General features: G+C 36.8%; 2 protein-coding genes across 17 annotated transcripts in view; one reads left to right on the top strand and one right to left on the bottom strand.

Annotated features, from left to right (window-relative positions):
- Window positions 1-20,046, bottom strand: part of RPGRIP1 (RPGR interacting protein 1) — a 227,036-nt gene that overhangs the window by 102,838 nt on the left and 104,152 nt on the right. The window lies entirely within an intron of this gene.
- The window catches only part of HNRNPC (heterogeneous nuclear ribonucleoprotein C), a 45,444-nt gene continuing 27,904 nt past the window's right edge, over window positions 2,507-20,046 (top strand). For 2 of the 16 annotated variants that reach the window (XM_082452494.1, XM_082452492.1), the window contains exons 1-3: window positions 2,524-2,661; window positions 6,938-7,101; window positions 7,431-7,456. The gene's annotated coding sequence lies outside the window, so the exon portion shown is untranslated. Of the gene's footprint in view, window positions 2,662-3,285; window positions 3,330-6,937; window positions 8,179-20,046 lie in introns of those variants that run through there. The other 14 variants (XM_082452486.1, XM_082452500.1, XM_082452497.1 and 11 more) reach the window with 12 other exon arrangements.

Here is a 20,046-nt window from a genome sequence, read left to right on the forward strand (position 1 = left end):
GTAAAACTGATTTCTGGTAAAATGAATTTAAGTACTTTTCATTGACATTTTATAGACATTTTTATTCTATGAGAACAGGGAGTAATAAAACATTCTAGTGTTTATTTTTGTTTACTTAAGTCAGGAATTACATGAATTACATGTCAATCAAGCCTCACAGCATCTGGGTCCCTCTGAATAAGTGCTATATAAAATATTTAATAAAGAAAGGATAGTCTACCTGTTTGTCCTGGGAAAAGAACAATTTCCTCTGATAAATAAAAGCTAATGATTAATTACTTTAACATGAATTTCACACACTCTGTTTAAGGTCCTAGGACATGTAGTAGGAGAGAAAATAAGAATGTACATGTACAGAGAGAAATAAGAATTAAACTCTGCAATCGAAAGACATACTGCGACTTCCCTGGTGGTCCAGCGGTTAAGAATCAGCCTTTCAACGCAGGGGACATGGGTTCGATCCCTGGTCAGGGAACTAAGATCCCACATGTCGCAGGGCTACTGAGCCCGCGTGCCACAACTAGAGAGCCCACACGGCACAATGAAGAGCCTTCATGCCACAAGGAAGGCCTGATGAAGCCAAATAAATAAATAAATATTAAAAAAAAAAAAAAAAAGACGTACTATCCAGGAGGGGAGAAGAGACAAGTGTAAAATTAACCACAGTGCTATGAGGTCGTTTTAAATAAATTGCAATGTGGCAATTGAGCTGAGGCTTTAAGCACTTGGAGATGTTTTCCCTCTGATTACTTGTTCAAAGTTGACAATTTGGAAAATATAGAAAAGCACAGGAAGTGAAAAAAAAAAAAAAAGCACACGTAGTTCTCTCACCAAGAGAGAACCACTATTAACATTTTAGTATATTTTTTCTTACATGCTTTTTGGTTTTGCTTTTTAAATCTGCTTAAAGCAATATATGCATATGGCAAATAACTCAAACAGTACAGAAAGGCATACCAACGAAAAAGGCAAAAGGTTCGCTCTCCAAAGGTATGTCAAAATAAATTTCTAGGCCCAAGATGGAGTCGCTCCTGCTGGGGGTGTCACATCAGCAAACCGAAACTTCATGTTCCTGTAAAGGCTCAGCTTGACCAGAAACGCAGTACATCCAGTCAGCCAATCCTCAAACGCCATATTTCTGGGCTCTATACTTATTTCCTTGTTCCTTAATCTTTCTAAATAAGGTCATATTCACAACCCCAGCCAATCCCGCCCTGATTGCCTTGCCGCTTCTAATGCTGCATAAAACTCACTCTTGCTCAAACTCCCTGGGGGAGTGCTCCATGGCTTGTGAGTCACTGTACTCTTCCAACCATGGATTGTTTTCCTTTGAGTAAAGGACATTAAACTCGTTACTAAATGGTCTTAATTTTCTCCTTTGACAGGTAAGTTTCCTTGTGAACCTCTCTGAAATTCAGAATTAATTCAAAACTAATGCATACAACTGTCTTCACATGCATATATTCCTAAAATGTATACAGATGGTATCACATTCTCTAGATAGTGTTCTGCATCTTGCGTTCCCTAACTACACAGAGAAATATCTTTCATTCCTAGCACAGCTGGTCCTATTCCATTGCGTGCATGGCTGCTATAATACAACCAGAGGGACTGCAGTGCAGACGATGCCAGTAGGTGGGGGACGGGCCATTTCAGGGTGAGGGGAATTAAGGGACCAGATTTTGGGGACGGGCAGGGCAGAGCTAGCCGGATAAGCCAATTTGGTTGACATGTAGGGTATTAGCAAGTGAGATGATTTGGGGCCAGAGGATGGGTGCTGTAGTATATGGCAGGCCAGCATTTTGGACTTTCTTTACCTTTTGTGGTGGAGAGGTAAGGAAGTCAGTTGTTTTGGCCGAGATATGGGTTGTCTGAAGAAGGGCTTGACAGGCTGAGAAGTGTTGTCCAGGAAGGAGCTCTAGGGTTGGAAAAACTGCAGGGCTGGTTAGTTTTCTGGTCTTTAGAGCTCCCTCCCCACTCTAAGAAAAGTGTTTGCTTTATCCACACCGCAGGACAGAGAACTAACTTGGAGCTTTTCCTTTTACCTATGCCCGGGGCTAGGGCGGATCCTTCCAGCCGCTAGCAAACAAAACCCAGCAATCCTTCCCCACCCTTCCCCCCCTCCGCCGCGGGAATTCCGAGATCCGGGCGGGCCTTCTACTAGGCGCTCTGAGGAGCACAGATAGGATCCCGCGGCCGCCAATCAGACCTTCCGGATACCCGGATGTGAAGCGGTGCGCGGTACAAAGGCAGGTTTCCACCCAGAGCTTCGTCAGGTACAGTGGCCAATAAGCATTTCCCAGGCGATAAATGACAGGAAAAATGACCAGTTACAAACTAGTTTCTCTCACGCATGTGGAAATTCGCTAGATTAGTCTAACCCTCTACTAATTGTGATTGGATAGAATTGTGAGGAGCTGTAAAACTGTCTAATTAGAAGCGGGAGCGAGAAAAGTCGCAGCCAATAGGAGGATTCCCAGGCGTGGGGCGGGGGTTAGGCCTTCGCCTCGGCGGCAGAGGAGACGCGGGGGCCATTTTGTGAAGAGGCGAAGGTTGAGCTGTTGCGGCCGCGTTGCGGACGTCGAGCAGCAGTCGGCTTCTCCTCGTAGAACCTGGGAGTAGGAGATTCAGAATCGAATCTCTTCTCCCTTCCCCCTCCTGGTAAGTGGAGGGGGCGAAAGCTGGGGAGGCGCAGGGTTCCTCGGGGGACGCGAGGGGGTGTGGGAGAGAAGACGAGGGAACCCTTTCCTCGGTAGAGTACGTAGGCCCCCATTTATTTTATTTGCTTTGGGGGATTAGATCTTACGCGCGAGAGGGTTTTACAGGCCTCAGCCCTTGCGTAGATTTTTAACCTAGTGTCCTCCAGGCCACAATCGGCAGGGAAAATGTCCCTTTTCTTTTTCGCTCTCCTGCGTTAACGGATGCTGTCCTTTCATTTTCTATGGCCATGAAGACTTCTAAGAGAGATGACGAAAGGGACGATCGAGATGCTCATTAATGTAGTTCAAGTTAATGTAGTGCGGATGCCTCCTGTTAAATTTAAATATTGGGCGGGGGGTGGGGAAGGGTTATCGAGCAGATATTTATTGTACCGCAAGCTTCTCAATTCTGGAGGGTACCTCAGGGTTTATTATAACAATAGATTTAATATTTTACTGATTATTTTATTTTATTTTACTCCTTTCTGAAGAAATGATGGACCTCGAAATAGTTTTCAATTTTTTTAAAATTGTAATCTCATTTACATATTAACAGTAATAATTAAAGGTGGCTTTTTATCTGCAGGTTACAAATCACTTGAAATATATAAGTTAGTGGAACTTGTTGAGGTAGGTATTACTATCTTTCTCAGAAAGGAACCGAGGCGTGAGTGTTGATTGCCAGGGTCATATTAAATCAGTAGCAGAACTAGTAAGGAATTTGGCCACCAGCTTAAGTCAAGTGGCTTTACCTATTGGAATAGTAGGTATTAAAATTACTATATTTGAATCTTTACAAGAACCTAATTACAACAACACTAGTGGTAACTGGAAATTCCCAAACTATCTTGGGAAAATGTTAAATTACGAGAATTGAGTTTATTATTAATGTAACGTCCTAAGATGATAAAGTTTGACTTTCAGGTTATTCTGGCATTAATTTTCCAGACCATCCCAACTTAGGCAAAAATGTATAACTATATGCTTTTTTAAAGTAAGTATTACAGTGCTTATTACTTGCTAGGTCCTGAAACTTACTAAAGTTTTTTGCCAAGTTTGTAGAAATTACATAGGTTTCTAAGTAGTATCGCATTCACTTATCCAAGAAATCGCTTTTTTTAATCCTTGTCTAAGATTTAGTTGATTTTATTTTTCATAATGTGTTACTGTCACAAAAAGTAGTATTATTAAGTACAGTTTAAACCAATACTGTGGGGTAAATTCACGCCGTAGGAAGCCTGTTTGATAGAAACTAAAAGTACTCTTATTCTACATAGCTATGCATTTGTTGACCCCTCACCATGTAGGTATTGTAATAGGGATCAAAAGCATTGCCTTTAAAAAAAAAAAAAAAACTTAAGCATATTATTACATGGACTTAAAACTAAAGTTAAGTGCAGAACTGTTAGAAGTGAGATAAGGGCAGTGACTGGGAATTTAGGAAACCATACACCTAATAAATATAATTGTTGGCAAATAATGAGAAATGTAAGAAATTAGTATTTAAGAACAGCTATTGATGGGAATTGAAATTAACTGAAGGGCACTTTTCTTGCCTTGAGATGTTAGAAATATGGATTCCTTAGGATCAGCATGTACCAAGGTAACACTTCCTTTGATTTAATATTCATCTGGAATGATTTGGCCACAAAATTAATATCTGAAACAATTCTAGATTTGATTTCAAATAGATAGGCATTAGTAACATTTACATGTTGGTTGGAGAGAGGAAGGATTTAAGAAGGTTGACTAAGTTACAGGTCTTCTGACCTTTTTGTGTTTCCCATGCTCATGCCTCGGGAGTGCCTGGTGGTGTTTGCTGTTCCTTTGTAAACACACCTTATTATTTGTGATTAGGTCTCTAGAGGGTTTCACATAGCGTTGGACCTTGTTTTGGATGGAATTGCTGTTAGAAACAAGGAAGGAATAAACTCCAGAGTAGCTAGTAATTCTAATCTTAAAGATTGATTATATTAACTGGTGGATGTGTGAGATGTTAAGTGGGGAGTGTGACGGTTGAAAGAACCTTGGCCTAGGAGTTAAAGAGAACTGGATTTTTCCCGCCCTGTTGGTTATTACCTGACAGGCAAATCAGTTAAACGTTCTGGAATGCAGTTTTATACTTATAAGGGGGCTTGTACATCTTACCTGTTTTAATTTCTACTTTCTGTAACTCAAGTCATTTGTTGCCAGAAGGCTTAAAAGTGTACAGAAACAGTTTTATTATTGACAGTAGTTTTTGTATATTAGTAATTACTGGTAACTGCCTTAACAGTATCTGTCTTCAAGTAGTTTTATTAGTTGTTATCTTTGAGGAGCATTATGTGCTCATACTTAATATGTACTCATTCATTCTCATTGGGATTAGGGAAGTTTAAGGTTTTGTACATAATAGATTTACTAGAGAATTGACTTTGGTGTGACAACTGCATGTGTTCTCTTAGATATTGGAAATCTGGGGTTTATAAAGGGGAAGAGGATTACTATAGGGTTTTATAGTATAGTATAGCATTTACTATGATATAATGTTCTTGATTTTATTTTATATCGATCTTAACTAGAGGATAGAGATTCCTTATTAAACTCTACACAGTAGTTCTTAAACATGAGCAGACATTAGAATCAGCCAGAGGGCTGGTTAAAACAGATTGCTGGGCTCTCCACCACCACTTTCTAATTAAGTAAGTCTGGGGTAGGCCCTGCTAATTTGCATTTCGAATAAGTGCCACGTGATGTTGGTTGGCAGCCCTTACTTTGAGAATACCCCTTTAGAAGAAGGATCCAGATCTCCCAGAGATTTGACAAAGTATAAACTAGATATACTGTTCATTGCAAAGATTACAGTTAGGTGCTAAAGTTAGTTGGTCATTTTTATGAGTGGTAGCTCATCAACTTAACAGCTTGGGAGACAGCTTCTTGATTTTGAAAGATGTAAATGTTTTCACATTAGTTGCTGCTTTTTAAGCTTATGTCTTGTAACGCTGGTGCAAAGGATTTGTTTGTAGATGAGCCACAGTTACATAACATCCTGAAATTTTTCAGTACCAGGTTCAGGCTGTGACTCCAAAGACGAAAATTGAATGTTTCACCATAACTGAACATCCCTAACAGTTACTCAGAGGAGATAACATTCAAATAATGTACATTTTCTATGTACATTTAGTTTAACATTTTGTACAATTTAACACATCAGCCTAAGCATAAAAGTAACTTACATGTCACGCCTAAACTGGTCTGCTACTACTAAAAAATCTACAGTTATAATTTTAGAGTTATAGTACCTGTTGCTGTCATCATTCACATGTAATTGACTCAGGCAACACTTTTTAAAAGCACAGCTTAAAATTTTTTAGTTTACTGACATTTGAAAAGAAGAATAAACTCTCATGACTGGATATTGAAATGCAAGTATGATCATTCTTACTTGCTCAAAGACCTGCAATCTAATTGCAAATCTTGTTGTAGCTGATGAAACACCCAGTCTGTCAAGGTGGTATTATGTATCAGATTCTTAGAATTCCTATCTTGGAATTAGCTGTATGTTCTAGTTTATAAACAGTGGGACCACAGAAATAAATTCTTTAAGGACCATAATTTACTTTTCACCTGTTTTATGACATTAAATATTCACTAGCCATAATAATCTTTTTTCCTTCATTTGATTTTTTTTCATTCTGTTATTGAGGGGGTTAATGTGCTCCTTATTTAAATCATCTTTCCCCCTGATAGGGGGGAAAGTTCTGTCAGGTCTTTTGGTTTGACCACTCATTGGTTTTGAAACTAGATGTCATCTCTAGTATGTATTTTCAGGGTAGACCATTCCCCTTCAGTTTGTATCATAGTAAAAGCTACATGGACTTAAAACCCACGAATCTGCTTCATAATCTTGATGTTAGACATTTGCTCACTTCTTCATCTCTGCTGACATGGTTTTTCTATATTTTCTTTGCCCAAACTGCTGATTATCAAATTGAATGTTCGAATGTGAACCTTTTTTTGAGACCCTTAAGGGAATACAGGTGCATATTTAGTTAACTTTAGGCACCTGCTGACATTGAAGAATTGTGAAGACAGTCACTGGTAGAGGCGATGATTCTATAGAAGCTCTCCCCATCCCAGTGGGATGTATGCTTTACCAAAATGTGTTAGATGCAATGGACAGATGTTTCTGTCTTGGGGGTTTAGGGCACAACATTTCTGAGGAACTCTGACTCAATCTGTCCCTTCTCCTTTCACAGGGCAGCAAGGCGAACCCCATCCCTACTCACTGGAGCTCAGCTTTGATTTTTAACCTCCCTTCCCCACCCTTCCAGAACACACACATTCCCATTCCAAAACTGATTTTATAAAGACATTTTAAACATAATGATGCAACTTGGTGTGCACTACGGCAAATTTACAGGTGTTTTTTTTTTAATTGTTTCCAAAAACGGGACTTGGATTTAAGATGTAATTTTTAAATTTCTATTTCTATTTTTTCTGCAGCAGTTGGGTAGGAGGAGGAGGAGCCTTTTAGCCTCTCATAAACTGACCTCTCTACTTCCTCGTGTATTTTTAAGTTTGATTGATGATGTGGAAAGGGCTTTGCTTGTCTGCTACTGAGAACTTTACCCTTGCGGTTTTTGTGGAAACTGCTTTTGGAAAGAGAAAAGAAATGAACTTTACTGACTTGACATTTTTGCACCTCCCGTTTTTCTAATCTGGGCTATTTTTATTTTTGTTTTTTTACAGTGAGATTTTTTTGATCTTCAGCTACAGTAAGTTATTCCAATTTTTTTTTTACATTTTTCCTGACTTTCCGCTGATTTCCTTTTTATTGTTGTTACTAGTTACTATTATTATTTATTATTATACTTAATGATGGTGATGATGATGATGATAATGACACTGATGATTTTTAACCGGATTAAAATCGAGTTTTTCTGAATGTTCATAAGAATTTCTCCGGCCTCCTGATTGACTTTGGAGTTTTGCATCTTGGGAGAGAAAGTGAAGGCATTAGCATTTTTAAGTGGATTGATCACATAAACCTTTTCTCTCCCAACCCCTCCCCTCCCCCCCGCCCTCATCCCCTTCCCCACGCTCGAAAGAATTTTACTGGCTGTTAAGTCTGTGACCTTATTTTTCCTGATCTTTAACTTAACTGTTTTAGAGCATCTCTGGACGTCGTCTGTATTTTTAATTTTTTTATTTTTGTTTTTTTTATTTTTAATCTTTCATTTGTTAAATTTTTAAACTGTGCTGCAATAAAATGTGTGTGGTACTACTTAACACCTAAGTTGGTGATGGCATTTTCCCAGAAAGCCATCTCCCTCCTGTTTCCCTTGAAATCCCATCCTGCTTTTCCTGTACACTACCCCTCACAAACCACAAGCTGCAGCAACATGGATGCCCAGCCTGGAGCAGCAGCAGCCAGGATGACCTGGAGCCAGGGGGGCCTTCGGAACAGATGCACACCCTTCCTGGGTGATGGTAAGAGGTGTGAGGTCCACTTGGTTTCATTGGAAAGACTAGGAAATACACTGGTTTAAGTTTAGTTGATGTGGTGTAGGTGATAGCTTCTACCTGGAAATGTTTGGGTTAAGGCTTTTGTGCGTATCTCAAGAGATGTTTCCTAAGGGAGACCACTTCAGGGTTTTGTAAACTAATGGAATTATGAGTGTCAAACTGGGGCTTGCTGAGAGTTTTTCATAAATGGAAAGAGCAGCTGAAGTTCGCATATACTTTAGAATGAAGACGACTTGTTTTAATGATTAGCAACAAGACAGACATATTAGGTGGTACTTTTTCTTAGATTATTGCAAATCAAAAATTTTCTGTCATTTAGAGTTCTCTTCCTTGGGTCTGTGACAACAATTTTGGATTGTATTCTGTTTAGACTGTTTTTTATCATTAAAATTTAATGTGAATCAAACCACAAGAAGCATGCTGTGGTACTGAAATGCTATCTCACTGGAAGGTTTTTTTAAAAAGAAAAAGATAAGTAGACTTTTTACCTCAGAAAGCAGGAAAATCTGTATAATCTCTGTGTCCAAATCAGGAAAGATCTAGGAGTGACCTCTTTTTCAGTGATGACTTGTGGCCCAGCTAGGTATTGGGGAATCCACTGTGTTCCCAAGGGTAATAATGAATCTGGTCTATTCACAAGAAAAATGCAGAGATTAATAAGGATGTGAATAGCCAAAGAGTTGAGAATATTAGCAGCCTGTAGTATTTTACTGACAACAGTGGAATATTTTGATAACTCACTTTAGAGTTGCTTTAATAGATTTTGAGCTGGAATGGGGCAGGGAGGAGAAGTAGAGTGATTTTTAAAGGTATATTTAGTTCTTTGGGTACTAGGGCAAATCACATTCTTGACCCCTTCCCTTACTCATTCTGAAAGAGTAAAATCTAAAGTGAACACTGAAGGCAACCTCAAAGGAAAACAGAATGGGAGAAAGTTAAGTAAAATGTCCTGAGGTTATCTGGAAGAGGAATGGAAAATTTTCTTTTATAGGTCCAAGTTTTACTGATACCCTCTTTTGTATGAAAGCTGTTTCTACCTCTCTGTTTCTGTTACTGTCATTGTGTGGCTGTTGTTCACTATAGGTTCAGTTTAATTTATTTCTTAATTTTGTAAATCCATTATTTTATGGGTCATGTTCTTCTGATTTTGGGGATGCAAAAAGGTATAATAGTTCTTCAGGGACTCAAAACCTTGTGAGGGAGACAGATGGATGAGATAATGTCACCATGTGATACAGGTGGGTACAGAGACTAGAGCCATGCAAAGGTGGGTACCTAACTGACTCTTTTAAGAGGTCAGGAAGTGCTTTTAAGAGAAAGGGAGCTGAACTGAATCCTGTTAGAGAGTTAAGGCCAGATTATAAAAATTTTAATGCCGTGCTAAGAAGTTTGTATTTTATCCAGAAACCAGTGGTGAACTATTGAAAGATTCTAAACTGGGGAGTGACATCAGATTTTCATTTTTAGAAATGTCATCTGATAGCAGTGTGGAAATGGCATAGAGGCGAATAAGATTGGAGTAGGTGATAAATAAGGAAGATACTAAAATAGAAGGGAGAATAATAACCTGGCCTGGCCAAAAGCAATGGTATTGGATTAGAAGGGGGTAAATTTAGGAGGATGTGGTGGTGGCTGTGATAGGAAGAGTGAGGGATTTGGCATGACTCCCAGGTTTCAAGTTGGAGATGTTTGTTCGTTAAACATTTGAGTGCTCATTCTGAAAATCACTATTAGACTTGGGCACATACAGATGAGCAAAACATAACTGTCTCCTGTCCTCTTGAATATTATAGACATTGAGGGGAGAAATAAAGTGAATAGCACTTTCACAGTTTAGATCCTTGAAGGAAAAGAACAGAGTGAGATGGTATTTAAGGGAACCAAATTTAGAATATGGAGGTGGGAGGGTGCTGCTAGCAAAGAGACCTTAAAGGAACTGATGTTGAAATTGAGGTCTGGAAGTAGATGATCTTACCTGAAAGCACAGATATTGGGGGGGGAAATCTTGGCCTCTAGAGCAAGAAATACTACTGGAGAATAGTCACCAAGAATGCATAGAGTAACAGATGAAATTGGAAAAGTAGGCAAGTATCAAGCATAGTGTACAGGTCCTTAAAAGGTCCATGTTTAAGATCTAGATTGTCTTGGGCACAATAGGAATCTGTTGAAGGACTTTGGAGATTGGAGAGATCTGATTACTTTCTTGGAATTTCCTTCAGGCTGTTGTGTGGGGAATGTTAGTAATGAGGACTAAGTGCAATTAGGACTAAATAAGTTAGAAGACCTGTTATAGTAGGCCACTATCTATTCATCTCTTGAAGAAAGTAGTAATCCTAGGCCTAAGGGCACTTGCCCTGGTTTTTCCGAATGAGATTTCTTTGCATATATTAATGAGCAAATGTAATGAGTTTGAAGAGGACAGGTTAGTTAGGCTTTAGGAAGTTACTAGTTATTACTGTATCACCCCTGTTGGGTCAGACTTGACATAATAGCTTTCCTGTTTGAAAGGAAAAATGAAGTAGAAAAACTTGAATTTCTTCCTTTTGGAAGTAATAATCTGGACACTTTACCGTGTGTCCACCACTGTTTAAAGTTCTTGTGTTAACTTAATCATCACCATAACCTTATGTAAATATTCATGTCTTTCACGTTTTGGAGATGAAACTGTTGAAGCTCAGAATTTAAATAATTTGCCCAAAGTTAGACACCTAATAGATGGTGAGGCATGGATTCAACCCAGGCAGTTAAGCCTGCAGATTTCAACTCTTAGTCATACTAGACAGACTGTGCTTTACTTGACAGGTGAAGTATTCTAGGAAAACAAATCTTTAATTTGGTTTAAGTGCCAAAAAAGAAAAAATAAACTGCTCTGGATTTCTATTTTTAGCAAGTTTTAAGCTAAATGTCATTGTTAAATATTTTGTTGTTCAACTCACAACAGTTTAAATAGCATGACGTATCCAAGGTAATTGTTTAGGTAGATGTAGCTTTGTAGTATAATTTTATGGACTCTTTGGATGTGACAGCATTCTTTAGGGAAGTAAACATATTTAAAAGTGAGTTTCCGTTGGGAGAAAAAATAAATAATTGTATTATTTATGGTTTTAAAAAATATGTAACCCAGAGGGATGTTACTAAATCCAGTGGTTCTTTTTCAGTCCTTATCAATCACATTTGACCTGTTGGTGTGATTTAACCAGTTGAGCCACTTTCTTCCTTAAAACATTTTTTTACTTAACTTCCAGGTTTTTATTCTTTTTCTGGCTATTCCTTCTGCCACTCAGCTGGAGTGCTCTGTGGTTCAGCTCTTCCGCTTTTCTATTCACACTTCCTGGGTTATTTCATCAGTTCTATGATTTTATATACTATCTGTAAACTGATGATTCCCACACATATATCACCAGCCCGGACTTCTCTTTTGAATGACATACTGTCATCTGTCCAGTTAGCTTCCTGACAACTCTTGAATGTTAAGTATATCAATTTAAAAGTACGAAACTGGGCTCCTGCTGTTCTTCCCTCAAACCAGTTTCTTCTGCAGTGTTTCCCATTTCAGTTAATGAAACTCCAGTTTTCATGTCAGGCCAGACTTTGGTTAGCCATCCTTGACTTTTTTTTCCTCTCATACCTCACCTTTGGCATTGTAGAAAATGCTGTCATCTCTGCCTTTAAAATACAACAAGAATTCTCCACCCATTCTGCTATGGCCTGATCCAGTTTCAAGCCATCATTTGTCTTGCGCATTATTGCAATAGGTTTATGTTTCTTTTGCCCCTCTACACCAATGTGTAACTAGATCGATCCTATTGAAATGTAATGCTTGAAAAATGTATTGCCTAAGTAGTTTCCTTCTTGAAACTTAATAGCTGGCTATTTCAGTGTTGAAGTCAAAATTTTGCTGTGATTTACAAGATGCCCTACGTGATCTGTTGTGCCTCTCCTCCCGTGTTAATGATATACTACTCTGCTCCAGCCACACTGGCCTCCTTACTGAGACTTGAACATACTAGATGTTCCTACCTCAAAGCCTTTCCTTGGAATTTTCTTCCCCTAGACATTGAGAAGGTTGGGTTCGTCAGTTCGTTTAGGTTCTTACTCAAAAGCCACTGCCTCAGTGCTGTTTTCTCTCACTTAGCCTTCTAAATACTCTCTAGCTCTTTTCATCAACTCACATATTATAGAAGTTTATTTTCTACTATGTAAAGATATAGAGAAATATTTGGAAAGATACACGTGAAACAACATTGATCGATTACTTCTGGACAAGGGAGAGGGATTTAGGAGGGTTAGGAGAAAACTTTTGCTTTTTGTGCTCAAAGGCTTAATGAGCAACACAGCATTATTTTGCTTCTAATTAAAAAACTTCAAACTCCTTGTTGTAGGTATACTTCAACTCTTTGGATTTTGTGTCTGGGTATAAATAGCATAACTATGGCCTGTGTAGTAGAAGTTTAGTAAGCAGTTTTTATAGTTAAGTTGTAAAAACAGCCTTAAAATATGTTTGGCTGTGATGGAATGAGTCATGTTAGCATTTGAGGGCATAGGCTGCTGTGTTGCCTGTGATGGAGCTGTAATCAAAATTTGGAAGAACTTAATCATTTTTTAAAAATTTATTCTCCAGTGGGAGTGCATCGCTGTCTTTAAGAGGTAGCCATAGCAGATTAAAGGACATCTGAGTTTTTCTCCCTACCTAAACTGATTCCAATTTCACCAGCCTGAAATATTCTTCCTGCTTCTTATTTAGATTAACCTACAGCTTTTGAGTTGATTTCAGAACTAATATAACTCCCTGGAAGTTCATTGAACCAGTCTTAGGCTTTTCTAACTAGTCTGGAATGAAATTTAGGAATAGTTTAGTAGAATACATGTTAAATGAAAATTTTCCCTTAGCCTTCTAATTAAAATTCTGTATTCTGAAAATGATGTAACCATTCATAGTGTGCTATAATTCCTTATATTAATCCTTTAAATATATAGTCATCTTCACCTAAGTGGTTTTGTGATAACTTTAAAAAACTTAATGGCTAAAATTGAGGTAGCAAAGTGTGCTTTCTAAAGAAAAATTTTCCCTTGTCCTTGAAAGTTTGTTGGCTTCTTATGTTGGAATTACAGTTATTTGTGCTCTTTAAGATGTAGTTTTACCGAAATTAAAGAGGAAGACTAATCAAATGACTTAAGATTGATGCGGATTTTTAAGAGAAGATACCCCCATCTTTATTTTAGGTTTAATCCAAATTAAGCAGTATATGCTCACATAACATTTAGAAAATGTAATGCAGGCCCCTCAAAAAAGACATACTTAACCATACAAAATAAAAGGTTTTGATGTGTCCTTTTAGACTTTTTTTGCATATGTAGGCGTTTGAAAAAGTAATGTCCTACATATGGCATGTACATTTAAGTAGTAATTTTTTTCTGCAACACAAACATAACATAAAATATTAGATAACAGCTCTCCTAAAAATTTTCATAACTACATAGTATTACATTGCATAATTGTACAATATTTTACTTAACCAGTATTCTATTGTTGGGCCCTTAGGTTTTCCCCCAATTTTCCCTTTTACAAACAATTTTTATAAACAATTGAAGTCTTACAACTAAGATTTTGTCAATACCCTTAGTTATTTTCTTAGACTTATGCTCCAGAAGTACAATTATTCAAGAGCATGAATGTTTTAAAAACTTTCAATCTGGGTTGCTCTCCAGAAAGGTGAAAACAGTTTATCTACTTATTGGCAATGTAAGTGACCACTAATAATTAACTTCTAGTTTTGTGAATTACTTGGATCTTTTGCTTGTGTTTCAGGGTTTGACCCTGAAATTTAAGTGTTCTTGGTGTTTGATAAGTATAAATTGAAGAGTAAGGATATTTATAGAGGTGCTACCAGGTTGATTATATTTCTGTGTATAGTTTGAGATTCACGTGTAATTCTTTTTCTCAGATATGTATATATGTGTATATATGCATATATTCAGTGCTATCTTAATTTTATTGTGGAAAAATTCAAACATATGCAAAAAAGAGAATAGTATAATCAGTCTCCATGAACTTGTCCAGCTTTAGCAGTTCTTGAGTGATCTTGTTTCATCTATACCTGCATCCAATCCCTTCCCTCCTGTTGTTTTGAAGTAAATAAATATTTGATATATTTCATCTTTAGCTATTTCAGTGTCTCTTTAAAGATAAGGGCTTTAAAAATAACCACAGTCGTTACCATGCAAAAACATGTAATAGATTAAATATATTTTAAGACCCTAAAATACTACTCTGAGGACTGAATAAGGCATTCTCCAGTTGTGTTTTATTTCTGCAGGAATGGCAAGGTGGATGATTGTTTTTTGCTTACATGTTATGTTTTGCTTAGTTCTTCCTAGAATTTGGGAAGTTCTGTTTATTAGAGATAAGTGTAAAAAATTTTTTGAAGGAGAATCTTGGTATCATTATCCTCATGTGTGATAAAATTGAGTTTTCAGGATAGCAAAAGATGGGATTCCACTATATTTCATATACATTGTACTATTAAATTCTGAAACTAGGAATAATTCTAAATTTTAACTGCTTGGATCTGAGTGATGGAGAATGATGTAGTAACTTTAAGTCGGGTTTCCTTATTAAAATTTATTTTCTTATAAAAAATTATTTTGCTGCACTTGTGAAATCTTTTGTTCACAATTCAGAAATCTATGACAAAGATTTCTCATCAGTTTGATGCTCATTTGATGACAAAACCTGACTTAAATTGACATGAGATTATTTATAATCTGTGTTACATTTAGTGACTATGCATATGTATTAATGCAGAAATATTAATGTATTTTATTTGATAGCTGGATGCTTTCCCAGATCCCGTTGGGTGTTACATAGGAAAACTACAGTATTATCTTTGTAAAATCTGAAAAATCTTGATTTTTTTTCCTAATGTGTTTCCTGGGGAGACTTTTAAAAGTGTATTTGTTGTAACTCAATGCTCAGTTTGAGTTTACTGATAAAACTGAAGCTTTCTACAAGATAATAAAGAAGTCTTATGAATAAATATTGTTGACCCTTGCTATTCAGAATATGGTCTGTGCTACAGCAACAGCATATCATCATCATCATCATCATCATCATCATCTTCTGGAAGCTTCTTAGAAATACAGAATTTCATGCCCTATCCTTTCACTCCTTTTTATTGCTTGCTTGGGAGTTGGAAATTTTGGTAAAGTTTCTGGCAAGAATGTTTTTGATGTTTGGGGAGCAGAGTAGAGGGTCATAGAGTAGCCATGTTTTACATAAATTTGAAATAATGCAGTATTTAAAATGACCATTATATGTGCAAAATTTGAATGACTCTTCCTAAATTACAAATAGAATTAAAAATCAAGTAATTTCCAACAGGCAGGCTGGATAAATGGCAATGCCACTTAAGCTAGTAAAATAGAATAATGAATTTCTATTTTTCACTTAGATTGCCATGTTTGCTTTTTCTTTCAGTGTTTTTTGCTGAAAACATTCAAGATTTATTGACCTTATTGAAGTAATTTTGAAATGTTAATCTTAATTCTTTTCCTATGAAAAGCATTCTCTTACATATTCCTAATGCTTGTTTGATACTCATAGATTCAGGAAATTTCTTTTTCAAATGGCTTAAAATGTTCCCAGAGTAAATAGATGTTTGTTGATGGGGAGTTTTACTGTATAGAAGCTGCTCTAGTTAAGAGTATGTTGGGTTCTAAAATGCTGTCTTCCCCCCACCCCCTTAAGTGTGATGTAACACTCAGAATAGAGGTAACTTAACATTTAATGATGGGGAAGGGGTCAAGTTAGGAGTATGGGATTAACAGATAGAAACTACTATACATAAAATAAAACAACAAGGATTTACTGTATAGCACAGGGAATTATACCCAATATCTATGTCTGTTAGGACTGCCAATGAATGAGAGACCCCAAATTATGGAATGCAATATCCAGTGAAAGTTTTGTTGTCCTAGAGATGCCCATTTCCTTGATTTTACATAGTTCCGAATTGCTCTTGAGGAAGGGAAGCACACAACTTTTCTAACTTCTGTTACGGGGTTTATAGAAAAGCTTTGCTGACTTTCGGCCAAGCCATATATTGTAGTCATTAAATTCCAGGGTGGATGAAGCTGTCTTTACAGAATGAAAGAATTATGAAACTAATACGGTATTAAAGAATGAAAAAAAGTATTTTAAAACCTCATAATCTTGCCACATCCTGAGGTGTCTAACACTTCAGTGTATAATCTTTTAGATAACTTGTATATTGTGTATGCTCCTTAACATCTTAAATATCTCTTGGTGTCAATAAGTTATTTTGAAATGTTGCTGCTTGTATCCAGTTAGACTGATGAACTGAAATTCATTTAGTCAGTCTCTTAGTATTATGAACTTGTTTTCTCATTTTTCACTGTTAATGTGTCCACATCCTTGATTCCTTCAGATGAGTTCTCAAAGTGAGATTACTGAGTCAAAAGAACATGCACAGGTTTTGTTTTTTGGGTATTTTGTTTTGTTTTTAAAGAACATGCACAATTTTAAGGTTTTTGATAAAATAGTCCAGTAGTTTTCTGAAAATATGGTTACCAGTTCATACTGTCAGAAATAATGTATGGAAGTGACCATTTCAATTTAAAATGTTTTTACTTGTTTGGTAGGTAGAATGTTTGGTTTAATTTTTGTCTCCTTTATGGTGATACTGATTTTTCTTGCTAATCTCCATAGACCTTTAGTATTATTTGTTAATCATCTTTTGTGTCCTTCTGTCATTGTCCCATTTTTTGTTGGTATGTACCAATAATAGTAAATGATGTAGTAGTAGGACCAGCTGCTGCAGCTGCACTTGCTGTGTGCCAGGCACTATGTTCATTGTTTTCTTTACCTTACTTCACTTACACCTCATTCATACTTATCCTATGAGACAAGTACTATCAACAGTACTCATTTTATGATTAAAGAATCTGGTGTTTGAAGGGGTTGGCTTTCCAGAGGGAAATGCATGCCAGAAGTGGTTGAGTTTGAAATTGCAACAGGTCTGACTCCAAAGCCTCTGAGCTCTTAACCATTAGGATGTGTTTATTTTTATATTTTTATATACAGTATTAAGAACTTGAATTGTGGACAAATATGTATTGCATACATTTCATCAGTTTTTTGCTTTTTATTTATGGTATATTTTAGTACGGGGATTTTTTTTGTATTATGTTATTTAGGAAGTTCTCATCTCAAGGTTAGTCATTACTTTAAACATAGTTTGGTCACGGTTGGCGTGGCATGACTGTGGGAACAGGTATCTTTGTAATCTACCTTTTCAGTTAAAAAAATGTTCTTTTTAAAATAGGTGTATCTAAACATTTACAATTTAAGTTATTAACTTGGGTCCTGTTCAGAAGTAAACCAGGGTGGAGCTTTTCAGTGTACAGACATATGCAGAAGGATTTCTCAGTTGAGATTGATCTTACTAATTATCACTGTTTCAAAACTAATATATAGCATGAAGAAAAATTTTCACTCTTGAAGGAAAATTGTGTTGCCCTTACTGAACTTTTTAAAATGACGGGTGAGGCTGCTTACAGTATGTTGAACAAATCAGTGAAGGGTATATAATTGGGAGAGATTGTTAGTATTTCACACAACAAAATCAAAGTTTGAAATTTTCTTCAGGCTGGAACCCCAGGGATTGTGAACTAGATATAAGAGGATTAAATAGTATATGAAATGCAAAGCCCTGCACTTAACAGTGAATTCTGCATGTGTTGACAGTGCCAAAGTTAGCAGACATTATAGCATCTGGATAGCATCTACAGTGTGTTCCACTCTTGCAAGAGAAACCAAATTTGGACTGCTGTGTTCAAAGGGACATTGACAGGTGAAGTTGTATTTGTTATAATGCACCATGTCTTATTTTTATAGAAGATAGTCAGGATAGGGAACAGTTTGCATAAGATGTTTTCAGTCAAATAAAAAATAATTCGAGGGAACTTCCTGGTGGCACAGTGGTTAGAAATCCGCCTGCCAATGCAGGGGACATGGATTCGAGCCCTGGTCTGGGAACATCCCACATGCCGCGGAGCAACTAAGCACGTGAGCCACAACTACTGAGCCCGTGTGCCACAGCTACTGAAGCCCACGTGCCTAGAGCCCGTGCTCTGCAACAAGAGAAGCCACAGCAGTGAGAAGCCCGCGTGCAGCAAGAAAAACCCAACGCAGCCAAAAAAAAAAAAATTATTCGATTGCTAATGAATGGACGTTAAAGAGAAGAGCTAAGGGAGGAAATTAGTTAAGAGCCAATTAAGTTTTAGAATTGAGTGTCTTCAGGTTGTGAATTCGTTGACTTTAGTGGCAGTTCATGAAGTTTAGTAATTGGTGAGCAAGGAGGTTGCAAGGGAATTTTAACATCCTCTGAAGAATTTGGAGGCATTGAACTACATGATTTAGTTTTTTCATCATTGAGGTTCTGGGAATATTTTCTTAAAGACTTTCATTTTTTAAAATTTTCTGTTGCATTACTTACACTTCGGCAGGAACAATCCTTTTTTTTTAAATTATAAAATGCTTACTAAAGAAAACTTGGAAGGAAGCATGCAGAGAAAGAAAATATTTACTTACAGCATTAGCGCTCAAAGATAACCACTTTCAATATTTTGATGTTTTGATCCATTCTCTTATCTCATTAGCTACAGATGTACCTGTACCCCTGTACATGTGTTTTTTTTTAAGATTTTTTTTTTTTTTTTGATGTGGACCATTTTTAAAGTCTTTATTGAATTTGTTACAACATTGCTTCTGTTTTATGTTTTGGTTTTTTGGCCGCGAGGCACGTGGGATTTTAGCTCCCTGACCTGGGATCGAACCTGCACCCTCTGCATTGGAAGGTGAAGTCTTAACCACTGGACCGCCAGGGAAGTCCCTCCCTATATATGTTTTACAATTTTATAATGTATTTTTACCAACATGGAATCATTACTGTATATCGTTTCAGAACCTCTGTGCTGTAAACATTTTCCACTTAGTAAATTTTCTACAATTTTTTTGTTAAGTGGCTGTTTTTGTGGGGGGGGGTTTTGTCACAGGGATTTACAAAACTTAAAGATGGTCAAAGTTTCTTTTTCAATTCCAAAATAGGATAACCTGAAATTTATTTAACATTGTCAGTTGCTTAATACAAATTTGTTGACCTACCCATTGCTTGGCACTTAGGTTTAATTAAGAATTTTCAAATGAACTTACAGAAACGTATACTGGTTTTACTTAGTTATAGCAGTGGAAGTGCCAGTTTCTTCCTCCACTGCACCGGATGATCATTCTTATATTAGCAAATCTGACAGAAAAAGTATTTTCTGGGAACTTGCTCAAGAGTGTGTGACATGGTATATATCATTTTAACATTTGCTATAATAGGGTCTTTTTTAAAAACTTGAACAGGTAATATGTACTTTTGTAAAATACACCATCCTTGTGTTTCAGCCCTCCTGTTGTTGTTTCTGGTAGCAACTGTCTAAATTACCATGTTTGCTCTCTGTATGTTTTTTCCCCTCCTGAATGATATTAAAGTTACAGGCGTGATACTTCACATGGGAACTTCAACTTCATGGCTGTATCGCCTAAGAATAAAGATAATCTATACTATCAAAGTAATTATCAAAGCAATGAAAATAAACATTAGTTCAATATTATCTCGTATACAGCCCACATTAAAATTCTCGTTTTCACAAAAAAAGTCTCTGCCCCACAACATTGCTTTCTTAATCTAGAAATGGCCTCCTGCTCTTTTTTTGGAGGAGTCCCAACCAGGTGTGTTGTATAGTGTCCCCGCAATCTTGAAATTGCCTGATT

Source organism: Balaenoptera physalus (assembly GCF_965194825.1).
Source record: "Balaenoptera physalus genome assembly, chromosome: 2".
NCBI lineage: Eukaryota > Metazoa > Chordata > Mammalia > Artiodactyla > Balaenopteridae > Balaenoptera > Balaenoptera physalus.